At 32.2% G+C, this 15,145-nt stretch overlaps 1 long non-coding RNA gene across 4 annotated transcripts in view; it reads left to right on the top strand.

The window, feature by feature from the left end:
• Positions 1 to 1,922: 1,922 nt before the first annotated feature.
• Positions 1,923 to 15,145, top strand: part of LOC149564817 (uncharacterized) — a 160,958-nt gene continuing 147,735 nt past the window's right edge. For 2 of the 4 annotated variants that reach the window (XR_016361950.1, XR_016361951.1), the window contains exons 1-3: positions 1,923 to 2,439; positions 2,660 to 2,865; positions 2,974 to 3,044. This is a non-coding gene — a long non-coding RNA (uncharacterized LOC149564817). The remainder of the gene's footprint in view (positions 2,440 to 2,659; positions 2,866 to 2,973; positions 3,045 to 15,145) is intronic. The other 2 variants (XR_016361949.1, XR_016361948.1) reach the window with 2 other exon arrangements.

Raw genomic sequence — 15,145 nt, 5'->3', positions numbered from 1 at the left:
TGATAAACTTAGCAAATTCTCTACCTTGATCTGATGATAAAATCTAATAAACACTCAAAGAACGCAAGATTCTTGTCTCCTGAAACCCTTTCTGCAACTTTCTACTCCAAACTCGTGTGTGTAGAAAATGAACTCTAATCTCCTAATAAAGGATTTTCTCCTCTTAGGTTTTTGGTTTCATGAACATGCAAAAGGCTTTTCTTTTATTATTTTAATTTATTTAATTATTTGTGTATACTTTTTGTATTTTAATTAAAAAATTGTTTATTTAAAATTTTCTCACTTTCTTTTATTAAATAATAAGAGGTATTTTGAAAGTATATTTATTAATTTAACTAAAAATAATATTTAGAGATTGTCATTAAAATGAAACTTCTAAATTAATTATTATTAAATTAAATAAATATAACTACGCCAAATTTAGAATTTTGATTAAGTATTTTTTTGTTCTCTATTTTTTGTTGACATATATTAAAATTCAAAATAAATATGATAAAAAAAATTAATATGAATATATAATTTTAAAAATAAAATACCATATATGATTAAATGTCATATTTTTATATTTCTAATATTTAAATTTGGAGATGAATATAGCTAAGATGTAAAACAAATTATTTTTTTCCAAAAAAAAAAATCTAACCTGACAAACACAATTGTTTTTATAGGAAAAAATATAAATAAAAGTCAATTACATTACTTGCTAAACAAATCAAAAAATTCAAACTTAAAATGAAGCCATTATTAGTGGACATAGATGAACAACTTGTAGCAAATATGATATTGAGTAACATTTATGATAAATAACAAACAAAGGTTGTGGATGGCATCAAATGGTTGAGGATCATAATTTTAAAAAATTACAATACTAATATTTATATAATAACATAACCTTGTTAAAGTAGATCAATTATCAATATATTTTTTTAAAGTAATTTTAGATTTCCATCATCATTATAATTTTAAATTTATATCCATCCATTATTACGTCATTTGAAAAACTTAATAAATATGAATATGATTTTCCTCAATTGATTTTGATTGGATTGTTGAGATCTTCTATATTAGTCTATACTAGGTTGCATTTTGCAATCAAATACATAGGCCAAATTAGATAGTTTGGCTTTGTCTCCTGATTTAAATTTAATTATTCTACTCTTGACTCAATCTTTATGAAGATAGTAATTGTATTATTGACACAAATATATCAAGTTTGGTTATAAGAGACATAAAAGTTAATGTCATCAACTTCTTGCCTCAAAATAATCTCTATTGTATTTATGAACACAAATTGTCCTTAATGCAAGTCATAAATCATAACATTAAAAATAATTATACTCCATATCAATTATAAACCAATTGGCATACCAAGATTAATAATTGTATGCCACAAATATAATATGCCCAAATCAATAATTCCTTTTTAAAAAGTCCAAATTACAAATCTCTAGTCACTAAATTTGTAAAAATAATTTAAAAACAAAATATCACATTATTGAAAATGGTAAGCAGTTTTGTATTTATATAACTTTTTTAAGGACAAAATATCACATCATTGAAAAAGGTAAGCACTTTTTGTATTTATATAACTTAATGCTTTTATTGATAATATTTATTTTATACCTATTTATAAATTTACATCATTTATTGTAGTAAAAACTAAAAGAGAGACTATATTGCTTATATATTAAAAAACAGCCCTCATAAAAGTTGACACATTTGTACTTAATTTGAAGCTGAACAAGTCTAAGAACTCTCAACCAATTAAATTGTAAGAATTCAATAAAAACAGACATTTTGTACCTAGAATATTTTCAGAACATTTAAAATAATAATATTATTTTAAGTTGAAATAGATCGGTATTTTTTTAGGTCGACCTCGTAATCCAAAAAGATGCCAAATACTTCAATTCTAACGACTTTCTGGTGCGCGTCTGGATTTTCCCATGACTTGACTGCCCAGAGCCCACCCTTTCTAAATTGGAAGAACTGCTGCCAAAATGATGGATGGTTCGAGACATAATGTTGTAGAATGGCAGATTGGATGCCGCGTAAATTAGCCAGATATTTTACATATGCCCTCTGCTTGTGTATTTTAGATCTGAATCGTCTGTTAGGGTTACTACTTCTCAGGTAAATGCAGCGCCAATGGCGTGATTTTTAAGCGCTGCATCGAATTTAGAGAAGAATCCGCTGATCATGGCGGTGGAGTTTCTGGAGGCCATGCGGCTATGTTTTGTACAGGAATTTCAGCGCTAGTAATAGCGTATGTGGCAAAGATCGCGGGTTCGAAACACGGAAATGGTTACGGGGTCTGAGCAGGATAATCTCTGAAATTGAACAAGAATTTGGTAATAATTTTTCAGGAGGCAGATTTGCTACAGTTTTCTCTATGTTCTTCATAATTGTGAGAGGTTGGAGGCTGGCGATGCTGCAAAGGTAAGTGAATTGTTGATACTGTACTTTCTTCTTTTTTAGTTACTCCATTCTTTACTCGTCGCTTTTATTGCAATTAATAAATTTAGGAAGATTTGTTGTCCGGTCCACAAAATCAAACAAACTTTTGCTTTTTATGTCAATTTGTCTTAAGTAAACTGTTGTGCTTGAAATCAATAGTGGAAATGAAAGTATGGAATAAAATGCTCTGCTTCCCATATAGTATTCAAGTAGGCAGTAACGCCAAAAGATCAATTTAGATCTGGGGTTCGAGACACAGAGCGGGCTACAGGGGAAGTCTGAGCTCAATAATCGCGGGAACTACAGAAAGATTTGCTATTGATTTTCATTAGGTGAGATTTGCTCTGGTTTTCTTGATCTGCTTCAGCGGGAAATTGTGAGAGGCTGGAGGTTGTCGATGCTGTCAGGGTAAGTGAATATTTTGTTTCATCAGTGAATTAATCATCTCTTCCTTTCGTCTTCTTCGGTTACTGCTTCCTTTATCCTTCGCCTTTAAACTGCGCCTGGTAAATGTAGATTCGCTCTTATTATCTTGATCTGTTTCCGCGGGGAATTGCGAAAGGTTGGAGGTTGATGCTGCTGAAAAGGTAAGTGAATATTTTCACCAGTGAATTGTTAATTCTGTCTTATCTTGCTTTTATTCTGTCTTTATTAGTGAATTGTTAATTCTGTCCTATCTTACTTTTATTCCGTCTTTATTATAAGTAATCATGTCGCTTTTCAAGTGAATTGTTAATTCTGTCTAATCTTATTTTTATTCTGTCTTTATTAGTGAATTGTTAATTCTGTCCTATCTTACTTTTATTCCGTCTTTATTATAAGTAATCATGTCGCTTCCCAAATAATCTTGTAGGACCTCCCTTCCCAAAAAATCGAAAAAAGGATCCCAAGCACCCCTCGTAGAAAACTCGTCATATAGTGTAACTATTAGAGCATAGGTTTATCGAATACAATAATCTTAAAATATCTAGCATTGAATTATCTTGCCAAAAGGTTAAAATATAAGAGATGATTTTCTTTTCCAATGGGAAGATATTGTTGTGATTTTATAATTTGTATAGTTAAGATTAAGTCTTCCAAAGCTCATTGTCTCCTTTACTTTCTTACTGATTATTGAGATATTTTAAATAATATAGTAAAGGGTAATTGATATAGTAATTTTGTACGTGAATCATTGTAATGGACTTAATGTCACTACCATCTATAGTGTCAAACTTGTAGGTAACTTTTGTTTTATCTCTTATAACATTTCAATAGAATATCCATATTGTATTTAAATCAATAATTAAAATAAAATTTAAACACTAAAAATTAATCTATAGTATATTTTATATTAGGTAAATTTTTTAAGTAATAAGTATATTTATAATTGAAAAGAGTGTGAACATTGTATTTGTACTACAATCTTTAAACTAAATTTATTTATTCCTCACATTTATTTTCAATGATTTATTGAAGGTATGAATGTTGATTCCTAAATCAATAAAAGTTGAAGTTTGATACTAAGAATTCATCTACAATACAAAAATCCGTGCTTCTTTTGAATAAGTATTAAGATGAGTGTACAATATTATCACATAAACATTTTTATCTAATATAAGGTTTAATGCTAGCATATAATGATTACTCTAAAGGTAGATCAAGGAAATAGGTGCAACTTCTTAGAAAACTACAACTACCAATCACTTCAATTAAATAGTTTAGGCCTTGAAAACATAACAATTCAACATCCACATGATAGACATTATATCTAGAGCCATAAGCACTCATCATCAAATGAAAATGAGTACAAATCATTCTTCCATATATTCAAATACATTTTCCTACACATTTTAACGCGTGATAACTTAACCTTTTGTGAACAACATGTCTTCAAGAGCAACATCAAAGACCATATGAACTTTTGCATACATATTTTCATACCTCAACTCATTAGACTAACATTGGTAATAACACAAACTCATCTTGCTAACTTTATACACCATTGTCATTAATGACTTGACATGGGAAAAACAATACCTTTGGGTACTCTCCCTTCCAACTATATAGTATTTTCCCTTTGATATTAAGGAAAAAGCCTATACAAACCTCAAACTTGTCTCCCCCTTACAAGGAAATATCTTACATCTCTCAAGTCCTATTAGGGATATCTCTCTCCCTTTCAACATTTTATACAATTTTTCTATGACTACTAAACTACAAACTCCATGCTCCCACTAAGAGAAACCACAATATTAATCCAGGAGACAAAAAGATAGGATTTGAATCTCCCCTTGGAATAATGCACCACATAATGCATCTAATTAAAAGTAGGAGGAGAAATAACCCCTAACATTTTCCTAGTATACTCAAAAGTACTCTTTGATGGTGCCCTAAGGAGAATGTCTACAAGTTGATCCTTTGTAGGTATATACCCTAATTTGATTTCTTTCTTTGTGGCATTCACTCTTAAGAAGTGATTAAAATGTGCTTGGTTCTTAAATGTATTATTAAATTCTTTGAAATTTTGATTGCACCTATAGAATTACACATAATAGAAGTAGCCTTTTTTGGACCAATCACTAATGTCTCCCTCTGGGATTCATGAAATGGTTTAAAAGCCTAATGTGTCTTCTAGAAGTCTAATGGTTATATCAAGCATTAATAGTTTGATATTTTGGCATAATGACAAGTACCACTCTAACAAGTACTAGTATCTAAGCTTGGTCATAGGTTTGAATCCTCTCAGGTGATGATAAAGGGTGGATTGCTGGATTGATTGCCAATGTCTTCCTCCAAGATTTCTGACATGGTTTAATAACTTCTTGTATCTTCTATAAGTCTAGTTCTTGTATTGGGCATTAACAGGTCAATCTTTTGGTGCAATGAAAACCACCACTATAGAACATCCCTTGGAGTATGCTTCATCCACAATATTTGAGAGCCACAAGATGTTATTGCAGTATTCTCTACTTCTGTTGTTGACAAAGGTACTTCAATCAATCTTGTATCTTATTGTATAATAGAAAATTGTGAGAAATACAAAGATGTAGATCACTCACCAAGTCCAATGGTATACATTGGAATATAAAACCTCCCAAAAAATGAATTCAACTAGTACAACCAAATGAAGGATAGGTGCCAATGTTAGATCTATATTTTGTGGGTTTTATTCATTCCTAATAGATATTGTTTAATGATAAGTTTAATATAATAAAGTAAAAGGGAAAATAAATAAGAACAAGTGTATCTAAAAAGAAGATGGAGAAGGTTTAAATTTGGAACTAGATTTCCTTGTTGTTAGGGTCTCAAAACTAGCTATAAATTTAGATCAAACATGGACCTATAACTTTTTTCACAATAAAGTTCACTATAAATGGTTGGAATAGGTAAAATTTTTGGGAAAATGTCGTATTTTTTAGAAAAATTTGACTACCTAACTTGTTCATAACAAAAACTTATGAGACTTTCCTATAACTTACACTTGTAAATGGTGCATGTTTTTAGATCTAGAATTGTAACTCTGCAACCTACTCCTATATGAAAAAATAAGGGAAAAGGTTGTGGAAAAGGGTTTTCCTTGGTCATTTCCTCGTTTAGGAATTTACCTTGAAATTAAATTGGGATTTGCATAAGGAAAGATGAAATGAAAGTAGATCAAAAAGGTAAATCACTTTATACCTTGATGATGTGACACCTCTTTGGATGCAACCACAATTGCTAATGCAAAGCTTAAACTTGACAAAAAACTAATAGGAAATCATGAAACCCAAACCTTCAGTGATAATTTTATAATTTTCTGCAATGCTTGATGAAAAGGAAGAAGAATGTGTTAAAGATCTTGAACATTTCAAGTTGATTTCTTTATTTATTTCTTCTTGATGGTGGATGGATTGACAACATAATTATGATAGCTTGGACTTGATTATTGGATGCCTAATGAAGGGAAAGGGTGTCATTTTAGACTAAACTCCCTCCATTTCAATATTCAAATTAGATTAAAGTTGGCTATGAATCTAAACCTTGGTGGAAACCTCTACCATCAGGCTCTGGGCCAAATCTAGGTTCCAAAACTCAAGAACAAGTTGGCAAGTCAACTTATTCCATGTAAAATAACTTTAATTTTTTCTAAGATTTAGAGGAATGTGAAAAGGAAAAGAGGGTGAAAATGCATGTTGCTAAAAGGTTGAAAATGGTCCCCAATGTTGAAAAATAAATGAGGTCCTAGGTGAGGAAATTAACTATTTGACTGGAAGGAATAGAAAACCATGCCTAGAAGCAAGAGCCGACCTCGAGTTTTGAACAAATAATGTTAATTTTCTTAATTTTCTTAATCAGATTTAACTAATTAACACAAATAAGGATACACCAAGGTACCCGGAAAAGTCTATACTCTTGAGGGTAGATAACCAAATAATGAATCTCTGAAAAATATTTTAATATCAGATTACAATCTGTCAAGATCAATCTATGTATGATTACAATCTGTCAAGATCTATATGTGTGTGTATATGAAAACTTTGATCGATCCCACTATGTACTTCTGCAATCAGTTTCAGTATATATATTCTCTTGCAGTTTATATGAAATATATGTTGCTATATCACTATAGAATCATGGATGTTGTTTGTACCATTGTAATCTCTACTATGATCTCTGAGTTATCGCCTTCAAAACAAGAAGTAATTTATTTGCTGCAATCAGAATATCTTCAGACAGATAGATAGATAGATAGATAGATAGATAGATAGATGTCAGTTGTTCGCAATATAATCTCCAGAGTCCATGTACTTTATTGATCTGAATGCTAAGTTTTGTCATGTTTGTTATATGCAACGTAGGTTTAGGTCTCATGATACGCTGCAGCAACGATGAGAGACTCTGCAGTAAATAATATAATGTCAGGTTTGACTGTGTTGAGTTGAACAAATGGGAAGAGCCGTCGACGGACGCAGAACGAATAAAGACTTATTTTCGTTGATTGTTATCAATTTTTTTATTCCGCATTTTGGAGGAAATATAAATATAATTATGGGGAGTCATGTCCTGATGGGAATAACTCCACCGTGGAGTCATGTCCCATTAGGACGTGACTCCTGGTGATTTATCTTACTAACTAAACATAAACTAATCCCAGTCACTCATTTAGTTAGTCGTTCAACCAATATCAAAGACAATCGGTAATATATGCTTTGTTTATGAAATAGATATATGATATAATACATTAGGTATATATATATATAATAGAAACTTTTGTCTTGAATAAACTAATTCTTTAACACTCACTTTTAGTTTAGAAAGGATAAACTCATGATATTAAGAGTATTGACCTTCATAATATCAACATATGATATTCACTTTTTGATATCACATTTGAGTATAATTGGTCTCCACAATAATAGTATATGATATTCACCAAATACTCTTTGAGTAATGGCCTTCAAAATAAGATGCAAGATTTTCACCAAGTATTGTGAGTAATGGCCTCTAGAAATATCAAGTCGTGTGATATTGACCAGGTACTCTATGTAATGGTCTCTAGAATATCAATTTTCTTAATATTCACCATATACTGAAAAATGTTTATAAGGTCTGTGCATACACGTTCTCATAATGAAACCCTTGATTAGAGGGAAAACCCTGGTGGAGATGGTACCCACAACATGATGTACTAATATAAAAGTTCCTTGTAAGAGGATGGACTCTATTACAAGCCAATGAAATAAATTTAGTACATATCAGTCCTTGTTACGAGACTTTGAATCCCCATTAGGATATTCCAATCCTCTTAGAAGTTGTGCCAACTCTGTTAAGAGTTGTAGAAGGTAGATGGACCAACTATTCAAACAACTTCAAAGGCAAGACCATCAAACTCATTGTCAAACTAGCCTTTGTATTATTCCTTTCAAGAAAAAAGAAATGAAATTGATCTTTGCAACTTGAACTATTTCTTTGTGCCAATACCGCACCAAATACCTTCTCAAATCTCAATGTTAGATCTTCAAACTCACATCACACTAATATGTTTGGTCACTTACATGCATTTCTCAACTTCACACATCACTTGCACACTTATTCATACTCACTCTCTAAACATCACAAGGAAAATAACCTTCCTTTATATCATATCCTCAAAATAATTCATTGACTTGGTTTTGAGGCTTTCCCAATTAATTATAGCAAGATCTCATTAAAACATTACAATTCATCACATCTTTTTATAATTACAAAACATTGTTGGCTCATAATAATTACAACTTCTCACACGTGCAACCTCAGACCTCACACACTCACTAACATCATCATCAAGATGTCTACTATCACTATCTAACTTTTCTTATTAGGATTCTATCCTTGTTAAGAGATACAATCCAAACATCAAAAACCACTTCCCATGTATTGTCTACACACTATCCTATCTAAATCATCAATAACTCTCACATGTCTTCAACACTCTTCATTCACACTTGTCCACATCATCAAGACATACTATAGAACATATCCTCAACCATGCTTGATCTCATCATCAATACACAGTCTGTATGAATTCATTCTCTTTCAGCTACTCTATCAATCATTATAGAAATAATACTATGTTCCCTTCAATGACAAACACGGTCATGAATGCAACATGTCAATCATGCTAAAAATCTCCACAAGTGTTATAGCAATGCTTAGGATGCTTCCCCAAAGGAATACCATCATCATTCATACTAAAAATCTCCCCCTTTGGCATTGATGACAACATAGATGAAAAACTTGTAAGTTCCAAGAATACCAAATCCAACTATGTTGTTATTGCTCTCATATTTTCAAATCATCTTCATCAATCAAATATGAAACTCATAGGAACAACTCTCTATCTACACTTCCTCATTCTTATATGGATGGCATAAATTGTTCATACTTATCCCCCATTGGTATAACTCAATGTGATCATCTTCATTTAGTACAACTCTCCCCCATACATTCTCTTCCACATATACATCTCCCACATACTATCAAAAGATATTTTTCATACAATCTCTCCCCCATTGACATCAATGAAAAATGCATCATTATATCAATCAACTGTTCAAATCTTCAACCAATTCAAGTCTCCAAAATCATTGTTTCATACTACCTACCAAGAGTCCTTGATGACTCTCTCAATCATAGCTACTTTCCCATATAGGAAGCATCAACATTCAATCCAGATATATAATAGTGCTCTATACCACTGGACTGATGTACTCTCTACATCATCTACTCAAAAGTAGGCAAGGGAATAACCCCAAGCATACCTCACAAATACTCAAGTATATCCTTAAGAAAAGGCTTTGTAAAAATAGTTGCAATCTTCTCTTTTGTATTAACATACTCTAATCCAATTTCTATATCTACAACTTTCTCTCTCAGAACATGATACTTAATCGCTACATGATTCTTGGACACACTCATTGTACTTGTGTTATCACAATGTATGATAATAGGTTCTAAAAACTCTATCCCAATATCCTTCAACATTTTTTTCATTCACATGATCCAATTGCAATTGTTTGATGTTGCTACATACTTTGTTTCTATTGTACTCTACGAAATACACTCTTGCTTCTTTCTCAAAAAAGAAACCAATCTTCCTCCAAGGAAAAATGCTCTGCCAATTTTACTTTTTCTATCATCTATACTGCTTTCCCTATCCACATCATTATATGCACATAGAGTAAATTTATTTGATCTTTCATACTACAAGCCAAAATCAAGTGTACCCTTCCAATATATTAATATTCTCTTTAAGTTACTACATAGTGTAATCCCTTAGGGTCTTCTTGAAATCTTGCTACTATACCAACTGGATTTTCTATATCTAATCTAGTGTGAGTCATATATTGCAAACCTCCAATCATGGATCTATAATTCTTCTTCTCAATTGTAGGTGTCTCATATTTGCTAGATAACTTGTGATCAGTTATCATAGGTGTACCAACAGGCTTACAACTTTCCAAGCCAAATCTCTTCAACAAGCCTTGCAAATATTTAGTCTATGATAGAAAGATATCATCACTATTCTGCAATCTGTAAACCTAAGAAATATTTCATCTCACCAATCATACTCATCTCAAATTTATTCTTCATTTAATCAACAAATTTTAAACTTGCTTCATCATTACCTCCAAAGTTTATGTCATCCACAAATATCACAATAATCAACAAGTCATTCTGAACTTGTTTCAAATATAAGTTACTATTTGCAATACCTTTAGCAAATCTCATTTTTTTCAAGTACTTGGCTAACCTCACATACCAGGTTTTGGGTGTTTTCTTTAGTCCATACAATGCTTTCTTCAACTTACATACCATGTATTCTTCTACTATCAAAGGAAAACCTTCAGGTTACTCATGCTAAAAATGTAAGAGGAGTAACTGATAGGGGAGGGGTGAATTAGTTACTACAATAATAAATTACAAATCCCTTAGATGTCAATACAAATCAAAACTTTGATTAAACTATATTCTGTTGTAACTCGGTAAACACACATGCACTCAATTTACGCTAGAAAGTATTGTAACTCAAAAATAATTAAATATACTAAACTCAATGTGATTAACTTTAAGATTAACTTAGCTTGCATACACATAAAATAAATAGCATGAACACAAGTGACACAAAAATTTAACGTGGATACCCAATTTGGGAAAAACCACCAATTGCAACTAGTTACTAATTTTTACTCTTCCAAAGTAAGTCATATTAGAAGCCAACCTTGTTAAAGGTTACAAAACACGCTATTAGGTGTTACCCTATTAGGAGATTTAATCACCCTATTAGGAGTGGCCTTGTTAGAGGTCTTTAGACACTTCAATCTAGAAATGCCACCTTGTTAGAGGATTTACAAATAGCTATTACGCCAACTCTGTTAAGAGATTTAGATCATTGCTACAATGATTAGAAAATAATAATGAGATGACCTGATTTCTAATGCAACTAAATTGTTGATTACAAATCTCAATTCTAGCTTGTATACTTGATCCTTCCTAATTGAATGTATCTTTGCAGCTCAACAAGGATATTCTTCTTTATCCTTCTAATTTGCTTCCTCTAAGAATCTTCAAATATTTTGTTTCTGTTCTACACATTCAATACTCAACTTGACCTTATATTTATATCTTACACATTGTAAAGTCACCTTGAATACAACTTAGAATACTCAATATTCATCTCCTCAGTTGGCTAGAACCAAAAACTAAATCAATTGAAATCAATATGCCAAAACAAGAAAATCCTTCATTAACTGACCCTACTCGGTAGACACTAACTCAGAAATGATTTTCTTGTGTTAAAAAGGTGAACTTGGTTAACACTACATATTCAAAAAATTCCTTTGGTAACCAAGTGAGGTCAATTAACACTCAAGTTTTGTAAACTTTCTTTTGACAACTAGGTGAACTCGGTAGATATTATCTTCTGAACTAGACAAACTCAAGAATGGTCAGCAAACACAAGAAATTGTCTTCATCACCCAAGTGAACTTGGCATATACTGACTAGAAATGATATGATGTTTTGTATAACATGATAATACACAATTAATCAATTGTTTCCAACAATCTCTTTCTTTTGCATTGATGGCAACACAACATGCCATAATACAATAAAAAAATTTAGAGCAAGAATAAATTAAGGAACGTATCCATAGTTTCATTCTGATTCTCATCCTTGAGAGCTCCCTCTATCAGTGTGAACACCCTCTACCTTTACTTTCTTCCTCTATCAACAAAATCCTATCTTCAACATCTTCTTATGATAGCAAACTTCCTTTATTTGATATCAAACCAAGTTCTCCCTCTTTGACATCTCTGGAAATATATACTCTCCCTCTTTATAAAATTTTTGTGAGATATGATAGCAAACTTCTCCCTCTTTGACATCTCATGCCAAAGACAATATTCAGTGAATATCAATGTACCTTGTGTACTAATTCATTTGCAATGTGCCTTGACAATACTGCATCAACTATCTAATCTTCAATATGTTATGGTTAATGCATCACTATACTGTATTTAGTGAACTGCAGACAGGGGAATGACCCCTAAATTACCTCTTAGATACAAAAATGCATCCTTTGGTAATGGCTTAGTGAATATATCTACAATTTGCTCTTTCATATTCACATATTACAATCTTACCTCTTTATCTTGTACCAATTCTCTCAAAAAATAATATTTTATAGCAATGTGCTTGATTTTGGTATGCATTATAGGATTTTTTGATATATTAGTTGCACTAGTGTTATCAAAAAAGATAACCAATGGATCCTTGTTTACTATCTTCATACCTGCCAACAGTTGTGCAACATTGGAATAATTAATTATTGCTGCCACATATTCTTTTTTTGTTGTGAATTGAAAAATACAATTCCACTTCTTGCTTGTCCAAGATACTAGTCTTTTACCAAGAAAGAATGCTCCACCACTTATGCTCTTTTTGTCATCAACACTTCCTGCCCAATCACTATCTATGAATGCTTTCAAATTTACATTGCCTCCTTTTTTTGTACCATAATCCATAGTCTTCAGTACCTTTTAGATATCTCATGATTCTCTTGATTGCCATCATATAATTTTCTTTGGGATTTATTGAGAATTTTTCTACTGTACCAATTGCTAATGCAATATCAAGCATCATGTGCACTATATACTACAATTTTCCAATCATTGATCTATATGTGGTTTGATGTACCTCTTTGGAATCATCATTTTTGAAAAGCTTATGTCTAGTAGACATAAGTGTTCCAACTGGTCTTGAATCTTTCATTCCAAACTTCTTTAGTATCTTCTTGATATATTTGGATCTATAATCCAACAAAGAATGTAATGTCCCCATTTTAGCAGTTGACCAAGTGTCTGTGCGTTAGCCTTGTTCTACATGGTCCTGAGGGCTAACGAAGGGTTTAATGGGATCCTAGAGTGTTTTGGCCTAGTCATTTCCAGTTTGGGCCAAAACGAAGTTGATTTACTCAGTTTCAGGCATACTTACTATTTTTAGTAAGTCAGCAGGACACAGTGCAGGTCAATTTTAGTGATTGGATTCAATACTCTTCGGTGAGAGCTTTCCAATGAGCTATCACTCACATTATTCAGAGTCCGATTGCTAATACATTTTAATGACTGAAGTTTTATTAAAGTAACATCTAATTTAATTGTAAAATATTAAAGTGTTACTTTAATATTTATTTTATAGTGATGTGTACCCAAGGGAGACATAAGGGGTATTTTAATATATGCTTTATATATTACACATCTTTTATCCCACATTGCCCATATGAGTTGAGCGGACCCTTGGAAATAGAATAAAATGAAGCATTTGTGGCTTCATTAGGCAGGTTAAATATGAGAAGAAATTGGTGTGTGAGTTGCAGCTCTGTTCTTGGCATTTGAGGACGTCTATCCTCTCTTGTAACATTCTAGACATCATTCCCTTGGGGTTTGGCCTTTGGAATTCTTTGTTATTGGCTTCATTATCAAGCAGTGTAGTTGCATTTTCGGCTACAGGCAGATTTGGTATTTTGCTCATATCTTCTTCACTACTTGTCTGACGCTTATGCTGCTTTGAGGAAATGGTATTATGAAGGTAGTGGACTGATTGAAGGACAAATTATTGTAGCAGCAAGTTTGAAAGCATGGGCTGGAGTATTATGTCAATACTGCTGAAGTAATTAGTGAGTTGATAAATCTGCCATGTATTTGGTTTTATGAATTCTGAAAATAACATTTTATTAGCAGTAGTTCATTTCCACTTTGCATATCATTGTAGTTTCTTTCTTGCTTATGTTGTATGATACCAATTCCATGCATGAAACACAACAAAAAAATAAACATTTGATTTCTAGAGTTATAAGGGGTTTAAAATATTAAACGAAAAAATAAGAAGTTGAATGCAAACTGTTTGACATAATTCCTTTCAGCAATTTGGTTTAGTTTTTGGGACATACAGGGGTACCCATTATAGTGGTATCAGAGCTACAAGTCCTGCCATCCTGTGGAGGTCTTATAGGAAATTTGGAATAACCGGATAGAGGGAAAAAGTGTTTGATGAAATGTCAAAACACTAAAATCAGAAATAAGTGAAAAACATAGGCTAAGCATTTATGTTTGAGCATGCGACAGGGGTCTTATAATTTCCGCGATACCAGAGCAAGACAAAATAGGATTTCAGACTTGCAAAGCAAACAGTCTAGTACGTCCATGCAGGTGGACATTGAATCCAACCATATAGACACAAAGGAGATATTCTTTGATCAGGACAATAATATGGGTGATCGAGATGACAGGAACACAGGATTAGGCGGAGGCGGAAATGCTGGTCCAGATCAGGGGGAGGTACTATTCAGACAGTTACTGGATACATTAGAGCAGGGGCAGTGTATGCAGCAGGAGCGAAATAGGTGAATGGACATGATGTTGTAGCTCATGGCTAGACAGATGGGTGTTAATATTAATCCAGGTGATGCCAACAACAGAAACAATAACAACGAGGAAAACAATAACATCGGGGGAAACAATAACCATGGAGGCCAAGGCAACAACAATGGTCATGAGAATAACATTAATGGTAATAATGGACATGGAAACAATGGGAATGAGGCTGATAACTTTAGACACGTTGCATGCCCAACATGGACTGCAAACTTGAGACCTCTTCTACCCACTTTCCCACCCAGAGATCCGGT

Source organism: Cupressus sempervirens, chromosome 3 (assembly GCF_028749045.1).
Source record: "Cupressus sempervirens isolate cs-2001-9-10 chromosome 3, ASM2874904v1, whole genome shotgun sequence".
Taxonomy (NCBI): Eukaryota; Viridiplantae; Streptophyta; class Pinopsida; order Cupressales; family Cupressaceae; genus Cupressus; species Cupressus sempervirens.
The sequence above is the reverse complement of the archived record's forward strand: the minus strand, read 5'-3'. Positions and strand labels throughout refer to the sequence as shown.